Genomic DNA, 20,417 nt, shown 5'->3' with positions numbered 1-20,417 from the left:
TCTAAATAAAAATGGAAGTGTATCACCACCCTCTGTTTTTAAAAACTCTGCTTTTACTGTAAAACATTTCCCAGGTATTCACAAACCATGCCCTGTCCACACCGAGGGCTCCGAGCTCCGCCGCCTTTCTCTCTGCTCACTGCCCCTGTTCGGGACACTGCTCCATGGGAGGGAGCAGGCGCTGGTCTGGAGAACAGGGCCAGGAACCGGGAGAGACCCAGAAGCAGCTGTCCAATGTGCGTGGCAGCATTCCCAGCCCAAAGTGCAGGCATTTGGAGCAGACACGAGCACCCCACGGAAGTGAGACCCTGAGCCTGACCGCTGGGAAGGAGGCAAGAGAGCCTGCAGAGCCAGCCCCCCACATGGAGCCAGGGAGATCTCCTCTGGCGATCTCCCAGAGGAGATCTCTCAGAGAGTGGCGGAGGGCGGGTGACGCGGGAGGTCTCCCACCATAACTGAAGAAGAGCAGGGGCGTGTGTTGAGCGCCTCTTGCACGCCGGGTCCACGCTCGCTGTCTCCCACACTCGGTCTCATCTGATGCGCACAACAAGCCCAGGGAGGGTGATCTTCACTTTTCACTCACGAGGGCAGTGAGGCTCAGAGAGGTGAGGGAACGTGGCTGAGCCTCTGGCGAAGTCAGCCTCTGAACCCAAGTTCTCAGGCGCCAGGGCTGGCTCCCTGGGCTGTCCAGGCTGCTTCCCCAGTGGTGCCGGGTAAAGGAGGCAGGCGAGCAATCCTCCATCCCCCTCCCCGTTGCTAAGTAGTGCAGCAGGACCCACAGAGGTTGCTCCCTGTGACTCTGCCGTGTGTGCTTCATGTCTTGGTTTTTCTCGTTTTTCTATTGATCCGCAGACCACAATAGCAGAAAGAAAAGTTAAAATAGAAAGATAAGTTCCCCAATTTCCTACCCATAGCAGATCAAACCCAGCTTACCCAGATGTCCCTCCCATTCACAGTGTCCGGAGGGCAGCCCTAGCCTCAGACCCGGCCTCACCCACCTTCCCCGGGCTCAGGGTGTGAGGCCCACTGGCTTCCTTGCCAGCCCCTGGAAAGCCTCAAGCTGTGATCTGTGCAGTTAGTCCCCCAGGGCATCTGGGTTTTTCTTTAACCCTTCATCCCCTGAGCCTCCCCTGCAGTCGTGACAATCCCCAGTGCCCAAGCAGGATGTGGGACACCAACCTACCACCAGCAGAGGACAGGCTGGGATGCTTTGGTTTCACAGGGAGGGAGGGGAGGGAGGACAGGGGCCCCCTCCCTGTGGTTTTGGGTGGGGCCTGCAGAGGAGCTGGCCCTGGGGCTTCCTGCCCTGGGAGGGAGCCACCTTGGAGATGGGCCCCTCTTGCCCTAGTAGGCCTTCTCTGCTCAGCTGCTTTCAAAAAAATAAAGCACTTTTATATCATTTTTAAATTATAAAAGTGATACCTACATATTGTAAAAAGAAATGAACAGTACAGACACGTACGAGGAAGAAAAGGCGTGCTGCAGACCCCGCCCACTGCACAGTCCCACCGCAGGGTGAGCCGACAGCGTGGGGTTTATCCCCCCGGGGTCCTCGGAGGCATTCACAGCTGCACCGAGATGCCCGCGCCTGCGAGGCCACCTTTCCCCTTTCTTCACACCCTCTTCTCAAAAGGAACTGTGTGCAGCCGTGAGGCGTGCCGGCTCTGGAGTCACACAGACTCAAGTTCACCCCCTGTCAGTGTCTGAGCTGAATCTCGTGTGGGAGCTGGGGCCAGCCGTCATGCCTTCCCCAGCAGGCTGTGAGGAGCCGGGGGCGAGGCGGGGGGGGGTCGCCCATGAGGAGCGCGAGCCCCGGGTTCAACACGTAAAGGCACAATGAGTCTCTATCAGTGATAGTATATATCTATTTCTAATTAAGAAAAGTTATTGTCCCCTTCCTGTTCTGTTTAGTGGATTTATTGTGATTTACTTACTAAACCAGTCTCCTGCCGATGGATATCATGTTGTTTCCGTGTTCACTGGTGAAAACAGTGCTGCCGTGGGCATGTGTGCGTGGCACCTGTGTGTAGGCTTGTGTAAGAGGATGGTGTGTGTGTGTGTGTGTGTGTGTGTGTGTGTGTGTGTGTAAAGCTGCTGGGTCAACATGGTTTGGCCACCCCTCACTCTAACCCTGGATGGTGGCGGTCATTTTCCTCTTTGCCAGTCACACGGGGGAAAGTGGACGCTGGCCTTCAGCCGCTGTCATCATCACTGAGGCCCAGCCAGCGTCTTTGCGTGTCTGTGTGAGACATTTTCGTTTCTTGAATAATGATCTGTTTATTTCCTTTCTTCATTTCATTAGCTCTGTGTCTTTCCTTGTTTTGTGGGTGCCTGTTATGTGCTATGGATACTGACCCTGTGTTATACATGTTGCAAATATTTTATATAGTCTGTCATTTGCTTTGGTAACTGTTGGTGGGGCCTTTTGATATATGTGGTGCTTAACATTTTTACGCAATGAAATTTATTAGTCATCTTTTGAAAGAACAATGCGGTTCAGTTCAGGTTTTCAAAATTATTTTCCAAGATTAAATGATAATAATATTCTAATAGTTCGGACATTTTCGTGAATTTGGTTCTCTGTCTCACTTATGTCTTTAATCCAAATGAAGTCCTGTCTGAGTGTGGTGCATGCACTGTATTTACAATAGAGTGCTCCGCCCTCTCACTCTCGAGCCCGGGTTGTCACACCGTTTATTGCGCCTGCTCGTTTGTCTGCTGCTCACCTGCCCTGGCCAGGCCCTCCGCTGCGCAGAGGGTGGGACCGTTCCTATTGGGTTTACCGCTGAGTCTCCAGTGCCCAGAACACTGTCTTCTACACAGTAGGCACTTACTAAACACTTGTTGAGTGAGCAGACAATCAGAGAGTGGCCACAGCTCTCCCGGTTAAATAATCCAGTCTTTCTCTCAATTTGGAATTCCACTTTTGAAAGCCTTTTCCGTTTTTTTCTGTCACTACGGGTCCATTCAGGATTTCTCCCTCTTCAGTTTGCATGCTTTATCGCTTTCTAGAGCATCATCAAATTTCAAATCACTGACATCAAATTGTGTCTCCAGTTCTCTTAAACGTTAAAAAATATTCATATGCATGTTTATATTGCCTTTCTTCATGCTTACTTGTGATTTTGCTCTTCGCTGCTAGCCCAATCAGCCAGAGGTCCGTCCCCTCCGTGGGTCTCAGAGAGCCAGTCTGCTGCTCTGTGTTTCTGTCACTGTGGCTGTGCTTTCCCCGTGCGTGTGCTTTGTTCTCAACTTCACTCGTCTCTGCCTTCTAGATCATTTTGGCTTATTTTTCCTTTTTCAGCTTCTCGGGTTAAGTGCTTAATTCATTGAGTTTCAGCCTTTCTTATTTTATCATAAAGGCATTTAAAGTTTGTATCTGTCTCTTTATGCAGCTTTGGTGGATGACCTTCCACGGATTTTCAAAAGTAGCATTCTCTGTGCTGGACATTTATTATACATACTCCACAGTTTCAGTCTTGCTGTCCCTTTAGACTCGAGTTATTTAGAAAAGCATTTTGAAGTTGTCACGGCATGGGCTACTTATTTATTTGTTTGTTTGTTTGTTTGTTTTTTGCTGCTTGTTAATTTCTAATTCCGTTGCCCTGAGAACAGAGACTGTGGTGTTAGAATTTGAGATCTTGTTATCCAGGACAAGGACATTTGAGGAAAAAAGGCCTTTTCTCTGTTTCTTGAGTATGTATGAAGTTAGGCTTATAACCGTCTTCAGATCCTCCTAGTTTTCATCGGAGGGTACTTTTGTACCGTGAAACTGTGAGTAACGTGCTCGGCCATCACTGCTGTTCTGCTTTATTCTCGTGGTTTTAAGAATGTATTGTACTGTGTGCTGTATGGGCCTCTTGTTCAGGGTGAAGGTAGAGGCCGACGATGTTTGTTTCTTCCTGGAGAAACAGACCGAGCAATATAAAATGCCCCATTTCATTCTACTTCACGTTTTTGCATTGTGGCTGATATTAACATTGGCCTTCCTGCGCTCTTTCTGTTACGGTGTTGCCTGTTGCAGCTTCTTGCCTTTCCTTTGCTTTTAACTTTTCTCTGTCAGTTTAAGTGTGTCGCTCCCAAACAGCCTATGGCTGGGTTTTTTAGAGCGATTTAATTTACTCACATTCTTGTATTTATTGCTGTGCTTGGTCTAACTTTATCTTATTTTATGTTATTTTTATGATACGTTTTTCATTCCTGTCTAGTTTTCCCTTTTCTAATTACGTGATTAATTGAGTTTTCTTTGTTTCTCCTCTCCCTCCACCACACACAGTGGTTTAAATGGTCTGTAATTTATTCTTCTTCCAGAAATAGTTGCCTTTAAATAAAAAATTAAAGCCCACACTTCTCTACTAGTGTCAAGAATTAAATGGTGTTTACTTTCCAACAAGAGACTTATTGTCAACAGTTGTTTAGATTTGACTGTACATTTTTTACTTTTATTGTTCATCACTGTTTCCTGTATATTCTGTCTTGCTCTTTCTTGAATTACTTATTCTGATACAGCTTTTATTTGGTTGGAGTAATTCCTTGAGTAATTTCGTTAAGTAAAGACAAGTGGGCGGCGTACTATTTTTGGTACTTCCCTCTTTGGCTTTGAGACTTGGGTGAGTAACAGATCTCAGGGTTTTAACTCTTTTTCCTCAGAGCACCGTAGTCTTTGCTCTGTTGCCCTCTAGCAGTGGATGACGTGGATGTCAAGTCCAATGTCAAGTTGATTCTCAAAGTTTTTATAGAAACTGTCGGAGAGAAAGCTGAGTTTTTTGCTCTCCATGGAGCCTTGATATGTCTGGAGGAATAGGGCAAGATGGGGATTTGCTGAGGATCGGAAGTCCCTGAAATGGGGCGCGTGAGGGAAGGGTGGAAATAGGCAACGGAAATTTTGAGGCAACACAAGGGATTCAGTCAACCTTAAGGCACAAACTATTGATTGAAAAGCTGATGGGTCTTCAGGAGGTGTCTGTAATACACAGTCAAGCCGTTTGCTGGCGCTAGAGTCCCCTGGAGGAAGAATGGCATGCTAATGAAGACAATGTAGGGGTGGGTGGTTGCCCTTCTCCCCTCCCCATCCCCGCTTTAGTCTCTTTGGAAACCTGAAGGATCCACTCATCGTCCTTGGACTCCAGGAATGCATCCAGCCCGGCCTACCCTGCCCTCGCTCCCACTGCCTCCGACGGAGCATCCAGGCGTTTGGCACAGGGGCCTTTCCCTGCCCTCGCTGGGCGAGGCTGGCTTCGCTCTGATTAGATTTTCTGTCACTCCCACTCGTCTGCTTTTCCTCAGACTTGCTGACCAGCTGGTGCTACTATGGGTCTGTTCTTATCCGTACATCTCTCCCTTTATTTCAGCAGTTTTTGGGGGAGAAGGGGTAAACAAATGGGCTCCGTTTGCCATGTGGAACCTCAGGTGTGTGTAACTTTCCATGGTGGCGGGTGACAGCATGTGCACCATCTCTCCCACCCGCCACTGGAACCAGGCGTGGCAGTCAGGTGATGCCATCCTCACGCAAGGGTGGGAGAGTGGCCACTCACTCCCTCCACCTCATCCCGTCTCCTCAAGCCACGTCCCTGGTTCTGACCATCACCTCACTCACTAAAACAACTCGGTGGCCTCACTCCATCATAAGGTCAAGGACAGGCTATCTCCTATAACAAGTTCTTTGCTCATGAGCTATCCCTGCCCCTCACCACCAGCACTGTGGACAGCATGCAATCTCTTGAACGTTTGGCCAGTTTGGGGTCTCCTGCCTGCTCACACTACTTCCTTTGTTCAGAACAGCCTCCTTCTCTTTCTGTCACACGTTCAGACACCATCCAGATTGACAACTCTCTTCTTCCTGCCGTCACCATGTGGTAGCTTAGAAACAGTGACAGTAGAAGGCATTCCTTTGAGCCCTTGCCTGAAATGTGATCCCCTTGAAGGTAGGGACTGAATCTGGTATCCCCAGCAGTTACCACCAGGCCTGAGCCAAAATAGGCGCTGACTGTACATCTGTTAAATGAATGAACAACCGAATCAGATTCAAAAGAAAATTGTTCCACACTGACTGTGTATGAGACGTCGTGCCAGATTCTGGGGGTGGGGGATGAGTCAGACTGACCCCGCCGAGGTGTGTGCCATCCACGAGGGTGTGCGACTCCTAGAGTCTGTGCACGCAGCACTGCGATCTGTCTCGGAAGACACAGCACAGCAGATGTGCCTTGGGTCCTCCGGGAAGGCGGGACTGAGTTTCCCCATTTGGGAAAGCTGCGTGAGTCTCGAGGGAGGCTAGGCAGGATTCAGCCTGGTAGACACGCATGAAGGCTCAAGGGTGGGAAATCGTGGGCTACGTTTAAGAAGAGCGTGCTCTGAGGAGACAGTGTTTCTGCACTGGGAGAGGTCGAGCACAGACGTTTCCAGTAAGAAATTGGGATCTCCTGGAGGGTGTGAGGTCAGGTCTGGGGATGGTGGAAAACCGTGGAGTGGTGAAGTGCTTGGACAACGGGGTCAGGAAACGATCGGGAGCCACAGAGCCAGTTCAACCACACTATGTGGCGGTGTGATGCTGTCCTGGCATGTGGGCGGGACATGGCTGGCTGGATTTGAGAGCAGCAAGTGTGGGGCAGGCAGCAGAGGGGTTCCCGGAACGTTCTGTAGGAATCAGCAGAAGGAAGTAGTTGCCAAAACACTGACCGTTCTCAGGCTGTGTCAGTAGAAAGTAGGGTGCCCAAGGGGAGGGAGGAGGCAGCGCCCCAGGCCTGCATGCGGGTTACTCCAAGAACAGATTACGGGGTCTGCTCTGGGATAGTGACAGTATCCACAACAATCACACTGGCCATTCCACGTGCCAGACGTTGGTCCAGACCCTTCAAAGGTACTGAATCATTAAAACCCCAGAGGTACTTGCCATTCTCGGCTCCTCTTTTTCAGACACAGCAAGGCTAAGAAACCTCCCAAAGACACAAGGTAATGAGTTAGATGGGCTGGGACTCGAACCCAGGTATCTTGGCCCCCGAAGGTGCATTCTCACCATCACACCACTCTGCCTGCAGCAGATAAACCAGAGTATGGTCCCAGGAGAGCAGGTGGATGTGACACCACACCATACTCCACCGAAACAACTCAGGCTTTCCAGATCATAAAGCACTTGCCTCGTATTTCCTTATTTGACCCTTTAACAGTCTGGCAGGTTGATTACTGAAAACAGGAGTTCACTCATTCGTCCATTCATCTGGCAGTCACCGTCTAGCTTCTGCCCTGAGCCAGGCCTCCGTCGGCCCTAAGCTCTGTTTTGTTTAGTGATTTGGGGGATGCAGTGTGCTCTCATGTCTTGTATTTAATTCTCGCTCATGCCTGCATGTGAGTCGCTTTGGCAGGTCGTATTGGTATTCTCTTGCTGTATAACAAATTACCTCAAACTTAGCGGCTTGAAACAGTACTCACATTGGCACACAGTTCTGAGTGGCTGGATTCTCTGCTAGGGCTGAAACGTAGGTGTTTCTAGGCTGAGTTCTTACCTGGTGGCTCTGGGGGAAATTCCCCTTTTCCAAGCTCATTTGGGTTGTTGATGGAATCTAGGTCCTGTGGCTGTAGGACTGAAGTTCTGTGGTTTTTTCCCTGGTTGTCAGCCGGTGGGGATCAGGTACTCCAGCTCCCAGAGGCTGCCCTCAGCCCCTCTGCACACCTTCAAGGCAGCGAGTGCATGTCAGAGTCTCCTCCTCGTTCTCATCTCTGTGACCTCCTCTTTCGTGACCAGCCAGAGGACACCCTGCTTTTGAAGGACTTTGTCAGTTAGGTCAAGCCCACAGTGTAATCTCCCTAATTTAAGGTCACCTGTGCCCTGTAATATAACCTAACCACGGGAGTAAAATCCATCACACTTACAGTCCTGGGGACAATGCAGGATGCACGCACCAGGGGGACAGGAAACCTTGAGGGCCATCTTAGAGTCTGCCCCCAGTACTGGTGAAGAAGCAGAGCCTCAGAGAGGTCAGGAGGAGCTGGGTACAAGGAGGCCACCGTCCTCCCTGGGCAACATGGGGATCTAGCCCTGCACCAAGACAAGCGGCCTACAGTTGACCAAGAACACTCCCTGACCATGTTTTTCAACTGTCCCCTGCAGGATCTGAGAACCAAATCCGCAGCTTTGACCTAGTCCATGGAGGAGCCTCAAGAGGTTCTGGCCAGGCAAGCGCCCCCTTCCGGAGGGAAGAGCCGAGCGTGAGAAGAGGGCGGCTGCAGCAGGAGTGGACATGAACGCTGGTTTTCAGAGAGAACGGCGTTTCAGTTTTGGTCATCGAAAGTGGTGCCTGCAGCACAGGTAAGAAATGGGCCGTCACTGCCTGTGCCTGCTGGGGGCGCCGCTCTGGTTTCTCTTGCTTAAGCTTGCTAGTGTTCTTCCTCTTCAGATGCATTGTCATTGTTGTTATTATTGCCTTCTTTGAGAAAGCCCTGTGAAAGCTGGACATTCCACAGACTTTCTTGGCCAGGAGTAGAGACCTTGAGGGCCAACACTCTTTCACTGCCCCAGGCTGTCTCCCCCAAATGTAGTCCTGTGTCCCCACTTCCTCAGTTTCCATTCTGTCCCTGGCAGCATCTCCTCTTGAGGGACCACAGCCTCCCCACCAGACAGCTCCACTGTGCTCTCCTGCCTTCCGGAGCTGCACCTTTTTCTCCGCCCCCCTCCCCGCCCTCCCCACCCCTGCCCCAGGAAAGTTCCTGTCCGTCCACTGCCTGGTCCGAGGAGCACAGTGGATGCTGAAGACTGAGCACTGTCTCTTCAGGGCCCTCCCCTTCACTAAGAATTGAAAGAATGTCAGGTTCCCGGCCATGGCCTGCACCTTAGAATTTTGACATTCCAGTAGCAGGGCCCCAGCTCCGAAGGTACTGACCAAATTGTCCTGAGGAGGCACCCCAGCATTATGGTGTGTGTGTGTGTGTGTGTGTGAGTGAGATCTCTTTTTTGTTCTTCAGGTGTGTGTTGTCATTTTAGGTTAGAAGTTCAGGTTGCAATTCAGGGTAGGTGTGTGGTGTTAGAAGCTCATTGAGTTGGGAATACGTCTGGCTGTGGATGCATCAGAACCACCAGGGATGGGGCGAGAGTGCCGGGTGAAAAAACAAAACAAGGTAGATTCCCTGGCCTATACTCTTTGAATCAGACTCTTAGGGGGTAGGGCTACGGGGGATTGTATCTTGATTCTGATATAGCCAAGGTCCGGGTGCTCTGAGGCCTCTTACTTGGGGCTCCAGAAGTGCTCATCTTCTGCTTGGGTTGGTGGGCTTGGCTCTGGGCCCCAGGGGTGCTTCCTGGCCTTGTGTACAGTGAGCAGTGCCCTATCCTGTTCCTGCCAAGAAAAAGTTTTCTCACAGAGAGGAGAGTGGGCCTCCGGTAACCTGCAGAGATGGCATCACAGTGGCTGCTGAACCGCAGGGTGGCTCAGCCCAGGCCTCTGCCCATAGCTGGGCCACACCGCATGGGCCCGCTAGGCCCAGACTGTGATCAGGATTCTCAGCAGAAGCAGAAGATCATCCTCCAGACTCTGAGGAAGGGCTGGGCACGTGAGCCTCATTTAGAGAGGGTTGTCTGACATGGCTCTTACTGGTGAAAGCTCTGGGTCTTCCCAAGCTCAGACCCCAGCTCCAGCAGCTGCTCAGGCTCTCCGCCTCATCTCTCTCGCTTGCGGGAAAGCAGTGGTGCCTACCTCACAGGGCTGCCATGAAAACACAGGTGAGGATCCTAGAACGATGCTGTGCCTGCAGCAAGGGCTCCCCAACACAAGCAGCCCTTTTGACCCAAACAGGTAGTAGCACAGCTGCCACTCTGTCCTCATGGGCCAGGGCTGGGACATGTCTGCCATGCTCCGCCATCCGGCTCCCCTGCCATCAGGTCCCAGTGCATCAGGGAGTCCCTAAGAATCAGGGCATAAAAGGGGCCTGGCACTGCTCATGGGCCCTGGCGCTTCACAGACTAGACTGGGTCCTTCAGGAAACCCAGTGAAGCTGGTTCCCTTGCTCCTTTTGTGACAATAAGGAAACTGCGTGAAGAGGTTCAGTAATTTAAAGACAGTCACACAGCCAGTAAGGAACAGCAGTGTCCCTGTTACAAAAGACCTTGCACTTTCTTTTCCACCAAGGTGCTTCCTAAAGAAAGGCAGTGACAGCTTCAAGGATGCCCCGCCCCCAGGAATGTCTGCATTTTCATAGGAATCCATAGAACCATAATGAATGGGTCCGCCTTCCTTGGCTTCCTGGGCTGACACCTCACGGTGCTCAGTTGAGCATATGTTTCCTTCTGCACGTTTCACAGTGAGCTGATCATGAGTCTCCCCCACCCCACCCCCGGCAGTCTCAGGGCAGAGTCCGGATTTATTCAGCCAGGGCTGCAGTGGGTACTTGAACTAGACTGGAAACAGAAACCTCTGAGGGATGCAAGCAGACATACAGGGAGTGCAGAGTGAGGAGGCCTCCCTAGACCTCCCTGGCATGTGCCCTCCCCCCCCCTTCCCTCCCAGACTCTCTTTTTATCCACGTGGGCTCTGCCAGTTGCGTGGAAGGCTCTGTAGAGGATGGGACCAGCTCAGAGGGAAATGAGCTGTCAGTTCCAGCAAGAAGTCTGGTCCCCACCCCTTCCCGTGCTCTTCCTAGGGGATAAAAGCATCTGTGATTAATGGGGTGCTGACTCAGTGCTTCTGGAGTGTCCCGGCGCTCATGCCCACTGCTGGCACCTCTCCCCAGCCATCAGGGAAGGGCTGGAATACATGGCATCGGAATGAGGCAGAAGGCTCGGGTCCAGGCTGGCGGGCGTGCCAGGCGGGAGCCTGCCGCATGCCAGCCTTTGGCGGCATCGCAGATGCCCCTGTGCTGGAGAGGCTCATTAACACCGTCCCAGACCTGGGAGCAGCTACGTGTGAGATGATCTGAGGGCAGGGAGATGTGGAGTCGGAGCCTCCCCTTCGGCAGGCTGGGCTGGGGCTCCTTTCAGAATACGTGTGATTTCCCAGTAAGTGACTAGAGGGCGAACCTTATTTGAAAATGGGTATGAAAGCATTTTCACAGCAGTAAAGCACTCTGCTGGTAGTTTGCAGACTTTTAGCATCTTAGAAGCCATTTTTAAAAGTCAAATCCCGTATGCAATGCCAATGATACAAAACAGGTTAAAGTGGTAGCTTATTAATACACATGCATTAATACACATTTATTTTTAAATAGAAATAATTTAATACCTCTTTATTATCAAAGCCCATCAATGGAATGATGACTCTGATGCATAAAGACTTTGAACTTCAGAGTCAGGATCAGAGGCGGGCACGCTACAACCCGGGGCCTCCGGCAGGCTGCTGCCTGGTGACTGGGGCACAGCCGTGCCATCCGTCCACACAGCATCTGCAGCCACTCTCCCACTCTGATGGCAGAGCTGGGGAGTTGGGACAGAGATTATCTGTCCCACAAACACAAAAATATTTACTATTTGGCTCTTTATAGAAGTTTGCTGGCCTGCGCTCTAGACGATCTTTGTATCCCTGTATCAGCTGTAACATCCAGTGTTGCTCTTTTGGTTTGTTTGTTTGTTTGTTTGTTTGTGTTGGCTGGGTTTGCAGTGTTAAGGAAGTTCTAAGTCGTATCAGGATGAGGCTGTGACTGGTGGTAGATTTCCAACAGCTTACCTGGCAGCCCAGGAGGGGTTCAATGTCATGTGGACATTCGGGAAGGAGAAGGGAATTCTGGTTTGCATCACTGACAGTTTCAAACAACTGCTTGAATTCCTTCTTGTTACAACACTCAGACAGGAAGTGCACAATCATTTATGGCATTTTTGTGATAATCATGTAATACGTTCCCATATCGCTGAAAGCTTTCAAGTGTACTTGTTTGTGGGGCTTATTAAGCACGTATAGCCCTGAATTCAAACAACAACAACAACATAAAGATGCCCAGGGAAGGGCTCCAATCTTCCTCATTGACTGCATAGTTCAACACTGAAGTTCAAGATCTACCCAGGCCTTACCCCAAGGCCCGAACCAAGTGAAGCTGGCCATGCCTGTTGGCTGTGCTCAGCGTGTTACAGCATGCGATAGACCATGCTGTAAGGGGCAGGTCTATTTTTCATAAAGGTTTTAATGGAGGTCAAACTATATTTTTGGAATAAAACTCTCATATGACACTGAAAGAGCCTCTGAAACACTTCCACAGCACACAATTTGAAAACTGCTCCTTCAACAAATATTGGCAGTTCTTATTTCTCTGCTGAAGGATCACAGAGGAGCCATAGATGCTGAGCACTGGGGGGAAGCAGTGAACGATGCTGCAGGAGAGAAGCAAGGGAACAGAAGGGGAGAGGGCTCAGTAGTGGAAAAAGTACTCAGGAAACACAGAGAAGCCTCCTTGTGACTTTCCGCCAAAGCTTAAGGTGTCTCCTAACTATTGTTGATGACTTCAACGCAGCTCTTGGGGGCTACTGTAATGAGCTCCAGCCATCAGCTTGTGAGAAGAGGTCCCAAAGAACATGGGGAGAGTTTAAAATGGGGGTGGGGGAGGAGTGAGCCCACAAATGGCTGCTGTTCAGGATGCAAAGGGCCTTTGAGGCCACTCGGCAGATGAAGGTGGGGGGAAGGCATGGGGGAGGAGAGGGATGGCAGAGGGGTCAGCTGGGTCAGCATGCCGAGCCAGAGCCAGCCGTGGGCAGGACGAAGGCACATGACCACGGGCGGAGCTTGTGAGTAACCTGTCCGGGCCCCACGCAGGTGGTGGCTGGGGTTGGGCAATGGCTTTGGGCATCATTAGAGGCAAAGGCCACAGAGCCAGGAATGAAACCCAGGGGTCTCTCTTCCCAGGCCTCCTGCCCTCCCTCTGGGGGTACCAGGAAGGGAGGGGCGGGCCTGCTGGCTTTGAGAGGGTGTGGGCTGCAGAAGGCCTCTTAGGGATGAAAAAAAAAAAAGCACCAGTTCTTTCTGAGGTTTTGCTGCTCACCCCATAGAAAAGGGACATTTTTAGATTTTAAAAGGATGACCTCATTTTTTTTCTTATTTACGTGGCCCTGTTTGTTTATATAGTCCTTTAAAAATAGCAAACGTGTGCTAAGCTTAGTGCTCTCACCCACCACCAGCAGCAGAGCCACTGTGTGGGGAGAAACACCTTTTTATCTAAGAGAGGGACAGCCTTGTTCCCGAGGACAGATGGGAGCAAAACGGGACAGGTAGGAAGTTTCGTGGTTTTTCATGTCGCTATTCTAAAATAGCCACCCTCTTGCCTCCCACTTCCTGCCTGACTCAACTCGGGGCAGATTTTCTCCTGTAGAGGACTGTGTTCTGTGAATTCTCAGGGAAGCTGGAAGGCATCTGTCAACAAGCAAACACACTCGACCCCAAAGACCTTGAGCTTGACACTGGGTTTGCATCCCGGCTCTGGTGCATACCAGCTGTGTGACCTCGGGCAAACTGCCTCGCTTCTCTGTGCCCCACTGTAAGAAGGGGATAACGACAGTACCTGCAGTTGCTGTGCAGAGGAAATGAGGGGATGGATGGAAAGGGCTTCACCCAATGAGGACACGCAACAACTCTCAATAACGCTCTCAATAGACAGCAGCTGTGTTGTGGATCTCCAGGCCCCACCTGGGACAGTCAAACCAGCCTCCCAGCCACCGTCCCTTCCCTCTGGCTCATCTGCTCCAACCCACCCCTGCGTTGTCCCAGAGAGAAAGATAACACACACACATCTGACCATGCTGTCTGCTGCTTAACACTTGCCAGTATCTTCCAAAGCCTGTGGCAGGATTCAGCAGAACTTTTCTCTCAACTACCGGCTAGTAAATAGTTTAAGTTTTGCCGGACCAGTAGTCTCTCTCGCTGCTACTCATCTCTGCTGCTGTTGTGTGAGAGTCGCCCTGGGCAGTGTGGGGAGAAAGGGTGTGGCTGCGTTCCAGTGAAACCGTGTGCACCAGAACAGGCAGCGGGCTGGATTTGCCGACCCCTGACCTACAGGATGGGTCCAGCTCCTCGGCCCAGCGTTCCCCGTACAGCCATCCCCCGTCTTCCCGAGGAACTCCTCACACTTTAACCTTTGACATACACTGTTCCTTCTTCCTCAGTTTTTCCTTCCCTGCTCCCTGGGTGCCCCTCTCCTGTGGCTTTAGGAACCTTTGCTCTGGGATCCTGTGGTTTCCTATCTTTATTTCCGCTCTGACCAATAATGCACACACCCTCTGTCTTCGCCTTTAGAGCGGACACCCCTCCAGGCAGGAATTCTCCCTCCCTCCTCTGGGTGCCACCGAGCAGGTATTCAGGTTTTCACAGGTGCTCAGTTAGCATTCGTTACTGGACAGAGAGCTGCCAGAGGCGTGGTGGCCTTTAGGGTCTAGTTAGGAAGCTAGAGCATGAGGCAGCCAGGGCCCCAGGTAGGGGACCTCGGCGCCTGTGTCTGCTCAAGACCAGTGACAAGTGGCGTTTCTGACCTGTAGAGAGGAAGGGGAAGGCACTCAAATTGAACCTTGCTTGGTGGGAAAGAGATTTTCAGAGAGAGGAGGAGGTCAGGAAGGCTTTCTGAGTTGCAGAACTGGCAGGAGGGCAGACTTGGTTCCGGGTTCGAAGTGGTGAGTGGACAGACCAGCCTGGTGAGTGCCAAGTGTCCTCCCGAGGGCAGCTGATGGGCCGGGCCCACATCTGGAAAGCAGGGCTAGGGTCTGACCAGGGACCGGGGGCAAGGGGAGGGAATTTGGACTTTATCCTGGGAGCCAGAATTTCTCGAAGTGCAGCACGCACACACGCAAACACCTTGTAGCAGAATCGTCTGGGGCGTTTCTTGAAAGCGCAGGTCTGGGGCCCGTCTCAGACTGGAGGCGAGGAGGCTGCAGTGGGTAGCGCCGTGATCTGCAGGAGTGACGAAGGCTACAACGTGGTTGGGGGTGATGATCTTAAGTATCCTTCAGACTGATGTCACCTGTGGGTGTCACAGCCAGGCCGGGCAGAGGCGAAGCAGGAAGAAATGATCCCCTCAGAGAGCAGACAAGGACATTCAAGCTCAGACCTGGCAGGTGACTTTCTCAAGGTCACGCTGTGGGTTACTCGCAGATGTGGGACTGCCTAGGGCGAAACAGGCTTCCTCACAATCTGAGGGCCTGGGGTGGTCCTGGAGGTCCCACAGAGGGAAGAGGACAGGCATGGTGACTCTCCCCAGAGCCCAACACAGCCTGGCACCCAGCAGGGCTTGGTCAGTACGTGTAGAGCAAGTGAGGGAGTGGGTGGGGATGGATGGATAGGGGGTGATGCAGGGCCAGGGGAGCAGCGTTCCCAGGTCGTGCTGATGTTGCAGTCCTGGGGGACTTAGGAGAGTGATGGCAGCAGAGGCAGCAGAAAAGATGAGCTTGTGGTCAAGCCTACTGAATCTGAGAGGCTGGCGGGATGGCCACGCCAAGATGTCGGCAGCTGGAATGCAGGACGGGGGATCTCCGGGGCAGAGCATCTCCGGGGCAGGGCCAGAGCATCTCCGGGGCAGGGCCGGTGGTGTGTGCAGCTGCAGAAGCTGCTAATTCGACAAGGTGAGAAATGCAGAGAGAGACAGCAGGGAATTAAGAGTCGAAGCCTGAGGAATGCGCACAGGCACCTTGAAGAAAAGGCTCAGGTAAAAGAGAAGAGTGCAGAGATGAGAGTGGAGTCCAGATGGGCCGGAGCAGACCGAGAAAAGAAAGATTTGAACAGTCAGTCACCCAAGTAAGACAGTTGGGGCCTCTCTTTAGAAAACCAGCCAACCTCAAAGAAATCGTGCCCTGGGTAAACAAAAATGTCAATCCAAATAAAAGCGAAATCACGAGTTTCTGTTTGATGGAGATCTGCGCTCCCGCCAGCGTGGCTGCAGGTGTGGGAGAGCCAGTGAGCATGGATCCACCCGCCCCGCCTGTCGGGACAAGCCCTGCCGCCCTGTCTCTGTGGGGTTCTGGTTGGCAGGCATCCCGGGATCCTGTTGTCTCTGGGAGTCTTCCTCTTCCTCTCCTGTGGCTGTCTTAGCTCCTCCCACCCCTTCCCTTCCATCTCTCTCTTTAGTCATTCACCAGATATTTATTATCAGGGATAAAGCTCTGTGCAGAGGAACTCAGCCGAGGTCTCCAAGCCCAGTGGAGTCTACAAGTCACCCACTGGAGAGCTTTTTAAAATACACATTCCTGGACTTGCTGATTCAAGGTCCCTAAAAGCAGGGAGGGGCCAGCCACTCCTGGGCTCTTGAACCCCATCCGGGCAGCCTCTGCGGCTGCCTCCGAGAGTTTCTTCTGCTCCGGAGCAGCTCTGCCTGGGCTGGGCCTGGAGGTGCTGGGGCCCAGGTCTGACTGTTTCCCCCACAAGGCCCTAAAAATACGGCATCTGGGCAGTCTCCCTGCTGGCCTCCCAGGGGCCTTCAGAGCCTGTCCTGCCATTGATCCTGCATGTGCCCCACACTTGTCTGCTGCCACACACACGCTAGGTCACAGTGCCACCAGGACCATCGTCACCACCATCTATCCTCCAAGAGGTGGATCCTTAAAGTCAGCCCTGCCTACACAACGGGCACCACATGCCTTCTAGGCGACAAAACAGAAAAATTCCTGCCTCTTGGAGCCACATCCTAATAGGGAAAATAGACAAACACACAGAGGTAGGCAAAAGTAGGTTTACAGTTGTGATTTCATGAAACACAGGGTTTATTCTTGTATTATTATTTATATTATTTACTGATTAGTTATTTCTGTTACAACTGTAAACCGACTTTGCCCACCCCTGCATCATCACCTTATCACATACTGTATATTTGGGGAGGTAGTAAAGATATGAATATATCATCACTAAAATAAAGATATTACCTTTTTAGCCCTGACTGACATGGCTCAGTGGGTTGGGCACCATCCCGCAAAGTGAAAGGTCACCGGTTTAATTCCTGGTCAGAGCACATGCCTGGGTTTCAGGTGCCCGGTCAGGGCTCGTACAGGAGGCAGCGGATGGATGTTTCTCTCTCACATCCATGTTTCTCTTCCTCTCTTTCTCCCTCCCTTCCCCTCTCTCTTAAAATAAATAAATAAGATTTTTTTAAAAAAAAAAAGACATTACTTTTTCCGTATGTAAAATGTGTAGTACTTACCAAGATGACAGGAAAGAAAAGGCCCCGGCGGTCAGGAGGGGCCTGGCGGGCAGGCGCCGTTTCAGCAGACCTGAGGGGTGAGGGGGTGGGCACTGTGCTGCCGGGGGAGGAGCAGAGGGGGCTCATTTGAGGGGACAACAAGGAGGCAAGTGTGGCTGGAGGGGTGTCGGAGTTCGGAGGAGAGGAGCCTGGAGCAGGACAGGCAGAGGGTGTGCAGCCATTGAGAAGCGCAGGAGTGCTGGGTCTGCCAGATGTTCCAAAAGCCCCCTCCCCCGCCCCACGGCTGTGTGTGGAGACCACTCTGCAGGAGGCTGGTGCCATCAGGAGGGGACAGTGTCGCAGACCAGGTGGTGGGAGCTGGTTGGATTCTGGGTACAGTGCAGGCAGAGCTGTGGTGACCCGCTGACAGAGGGGACGCAAGGTGTAAGAGAAAGAGTTTAGAGACACCCTGCTGATCTACTTATTCACTCTGCTCTCCAGCTAGGCAGCCTCTCTAAGCCTCAGTTTTCTCATCTGGAGGATGGATCACTGGTGGTTGGGTGGTCAGGGAAGTCTTTGAGATTATGGGATGGAACTTGTGCTTAAGAAAGGGGGAGCTTAGACTAGACACAAGAGAAAGAGAGGAAGATGAACGTTCCAGGCAGAGGGAACGGCAGACACACAGACGGAGAGGCAGGACTGTGAGGCTTGTGAGCGGTACCCGAGGAGCAGCGGGCCGACACCACGGCCCGGGCCCAGGGCCTCGGTGGGAGGGCGCCAGGAGCTGCGGGGATGGGCACACTACGCCTTTTGGAATAAACCAGCAGGTTCGGGGCCCAAGCATTTTTGCAAACACTGAGGCCCTCAATTTTGAGCATTTTCAGATGGACATACTCAGGCAGGAAGGAACAAGGCTTGGCTCCTGTCCGGGGAGAGTTAACCTCCTGGCCCGGCATTGCATAACCACAGAGTCTGCTGAGCGCAAGGAGACTCTTCTGTGTGGCAGCCAGAGTGGCAAGCCTGGTGGCTCCGGGCTCTGGCACCGACCCGCAACGGAACAAACAGCCCTCCCTTCCCAGATAATGGCCCTCATTGAGCATTGTGTCCCGGCCAGCGCCCAGCACAGGGCAGCTCAGCCTGGGTAAGTTTCCTCTCTTGGCTGCTTAGCAAAATATTTACACTACGCCTTTCTAGTAAGACAGTTTCTAGGAACCAGCAGGCAGAGGGAGCTGGAGAAAAGAGCCCCCTCCCCATGACCCTGCACCCAGCTCATGTAAATGCTGCTGTGCACCCTGTGCTTGAGCCTGGGTTGGTCATTGCCCTCCGGAACTCTTGCAAACAGGCACTGAGCTAGAAGACACATGAAGGTCTGCCTGGCTCCAAAATCACTGGCATCCTCTTTAAGTGAAGAATAAGCTTCATTTTCCTTTATTGTGTGAGGGCAGAATTTGGCCGGTCTTTAACACACTGCCAAAGGCCTTTTGCTCAGGAAGGCATGCGAGTAATTTGGGGAGGAGCTGAAGATAAGAACTCTGAACCCTACCTACTCCGATCTCTCCTAGGGCACCACTGACATCAGAGTAGATACTGTCCCCCTCTGCATGTGCCTTTCAGCCGGGAGGAGGTCACCCCAGAGGGTGCTGCACTTTGAGAGGTGCCTGGACCAGGCACCCATAGGGACAGCCAACCATATTGTCAGAGGACCATTTGAAGAAACTGAGAAAGAGAAGAGGGGTCCTTGGGGTCCTCGGGACAGAATCAAAACCAGTGAGTGAGAATCAGGTGGCTCAGCCTTCTGATGATGCCACAGACAGTGGGCCCCAGGAGCTACTTCAATCCAAGACATGCACACCCCGGGACCCACGGTGTCCCTTTCGGTAATCCGGCCTGTGGAACAATAGCACAGGTCTGCTCAGTTATGTGTACAGAGGGTGTTTGCTGAACATTTCTAGTGGCAAAAATAAAGTTAGAAAAAACTGGAAAACTTAACGGTCAGGAAAGTTTGGAAGTGTTGTATCTAAACCGTGGCCCATCATTCAGCTATTAGGTGGACCTGGAGATGGTAATGCTAAGAGAAATAAGCCAGTCCGAGAAAGACAAATACCATCTGATCTCACTTAGATGCAGAATCTAATGAACAAAATAAAGTGATGGATAAAATCAGACCAGGGGCATGGATATCTGGAACGGACTGACAGATCTCACAGGGGAGGGAGGGAGGTGGGGGAACTGGGAGAGGTTAGCCAAAGAACTTACATGCATATATGCATAGGCCACGGACACAGGTAACAATGTAGTGAGGCCCAGGGAAGGGGCAGGGTGGAGGGAGGCAAAGGAGGGGAAAATGGGGAATCTCTGCTATAGTGTCAAAAATAAAAGAATGAGACAGACTCTGTGTCTGTTTGGAAAGGCAGTAAGATGCAGTGGTTAGGAACAAAGGGTCTGGAGACAGACTTCCAGGGTTCAGATCTGGATCCCACAACTTACAGACTGTGTCATATAACATCTCCAGCTCTCAGTCTGCATGTGCGTGTGTGTGTGTGTGTGTGTGTGTGTGTGTGTGGTAACGAAGGGATCAAACTAGTGCCGCCCTATTGGCTTGATGCACGTGAGGTGCTGATCAGTGTGCCCGGTGTATTCTAACTGCTCAAAAAAAATGTTGGCCTTTGACGTAGGAAGGTTTTCAATGAGAAAAGCAAGGTGTAGAGAAGAAAAGCTAGGGTGATTCCATTTTTATAAAAACAGAAAATGCCTCCCCACCTTCTTGCAGAAGAAAGAAGAGGGACTGCTGCTCCCCCAGGACTTGAGTGGCCTCTGGAGAGCAGCCCCTAAGGGAGGCGAGAGGCTTCCGTGGGAGCTTGTGGCACTGACCTTGGAGGTCCTTCCAAACCCGGGACTCTGAGACTTTGCGGATCCGTCATGGCAACCTCAAAGGGCACCCTAGGCTGGCATTTGACCCAGGATAGTCTGTTGTTTACAAAACATATGTGCCAAAACTGGTGCTCTTTGCGGGTGGGGAGCAAAGACATTGGTCGGCGGCTTGGTTTTACAGAGGCCCTCGCTGCTCTGATGTGGCGCTCATCAGCGGAGCCCGCGAGGTCCTGCCAGGGTTCTCCCAGCGGCTTCTCTAGACCCGGTCGGGTGTGCGTGAGCCAGCCGGCGATGTCATGGCCCATTTGAGATGGACTCTGCCTCCGCTGGCCACAGTGGTGCTCAGATTCCCCTCCCCCAAGTGCCACAGGCTTTGGGAGTGGAGGGAGGGGTGGCAAGCTGAGAAGACCCCTGCCTGCCGTGGAAATCAGAGCCGTTTCTTCCACTTGAGAGGGGGCGCAGAGTGTCCTGTTAACAGGAAGTAGTTT

The 20,417-nt window shown here is 52.0% G+C and overlaps 1 protein-coding gene across 4 annotated transcripts in view; it reads left to right on the top strand.

The window, feature by feature from the left end:
• The window catches only part of HIVEP3 (HIVEP zinc finger 3), a 427,770-nt gene that overhangs the window by 335,369 nt on the left and 71,984 nt on the right, over positions 1–20,417 (top strand). For all 4 annotated transcript variants that reach the window (XM_045858485.1, XM_045858482.1, XM_045858484.1 and 1 more), the window contains one exon: positions 8,105–8,302. The gene's annotated coding sequence lies outside the window, so the exon portion shown is untranslated. The remainder of the gene's footprint in view (positions 1–8,104; positions 8,303–20,417) is intronic.

This window comes from Phyllostomus hastatus, unplaced genomic scaffold (assembly GCF_019186645.2).
Source record: "Phyllostomus hastatus isolate PE091 unplaced genomic scaffold, TTU_PhHast_1.1 phas_scaffold_182, whole genome shotgun sequence".
In the NCBI taxonomy this organism is placed as follows: domain Eukaryota; kingdom Metazoa; phylum Chordata; class Mammalia; order Chiroptera; family Phyllostomidae; genus Phyllostomus; species Phyllostomus hastatus.
Note: the sequence above shows the minus strand (reverse complement) of the source record. Positions and strands in the feature narration are given on the sequence as shown.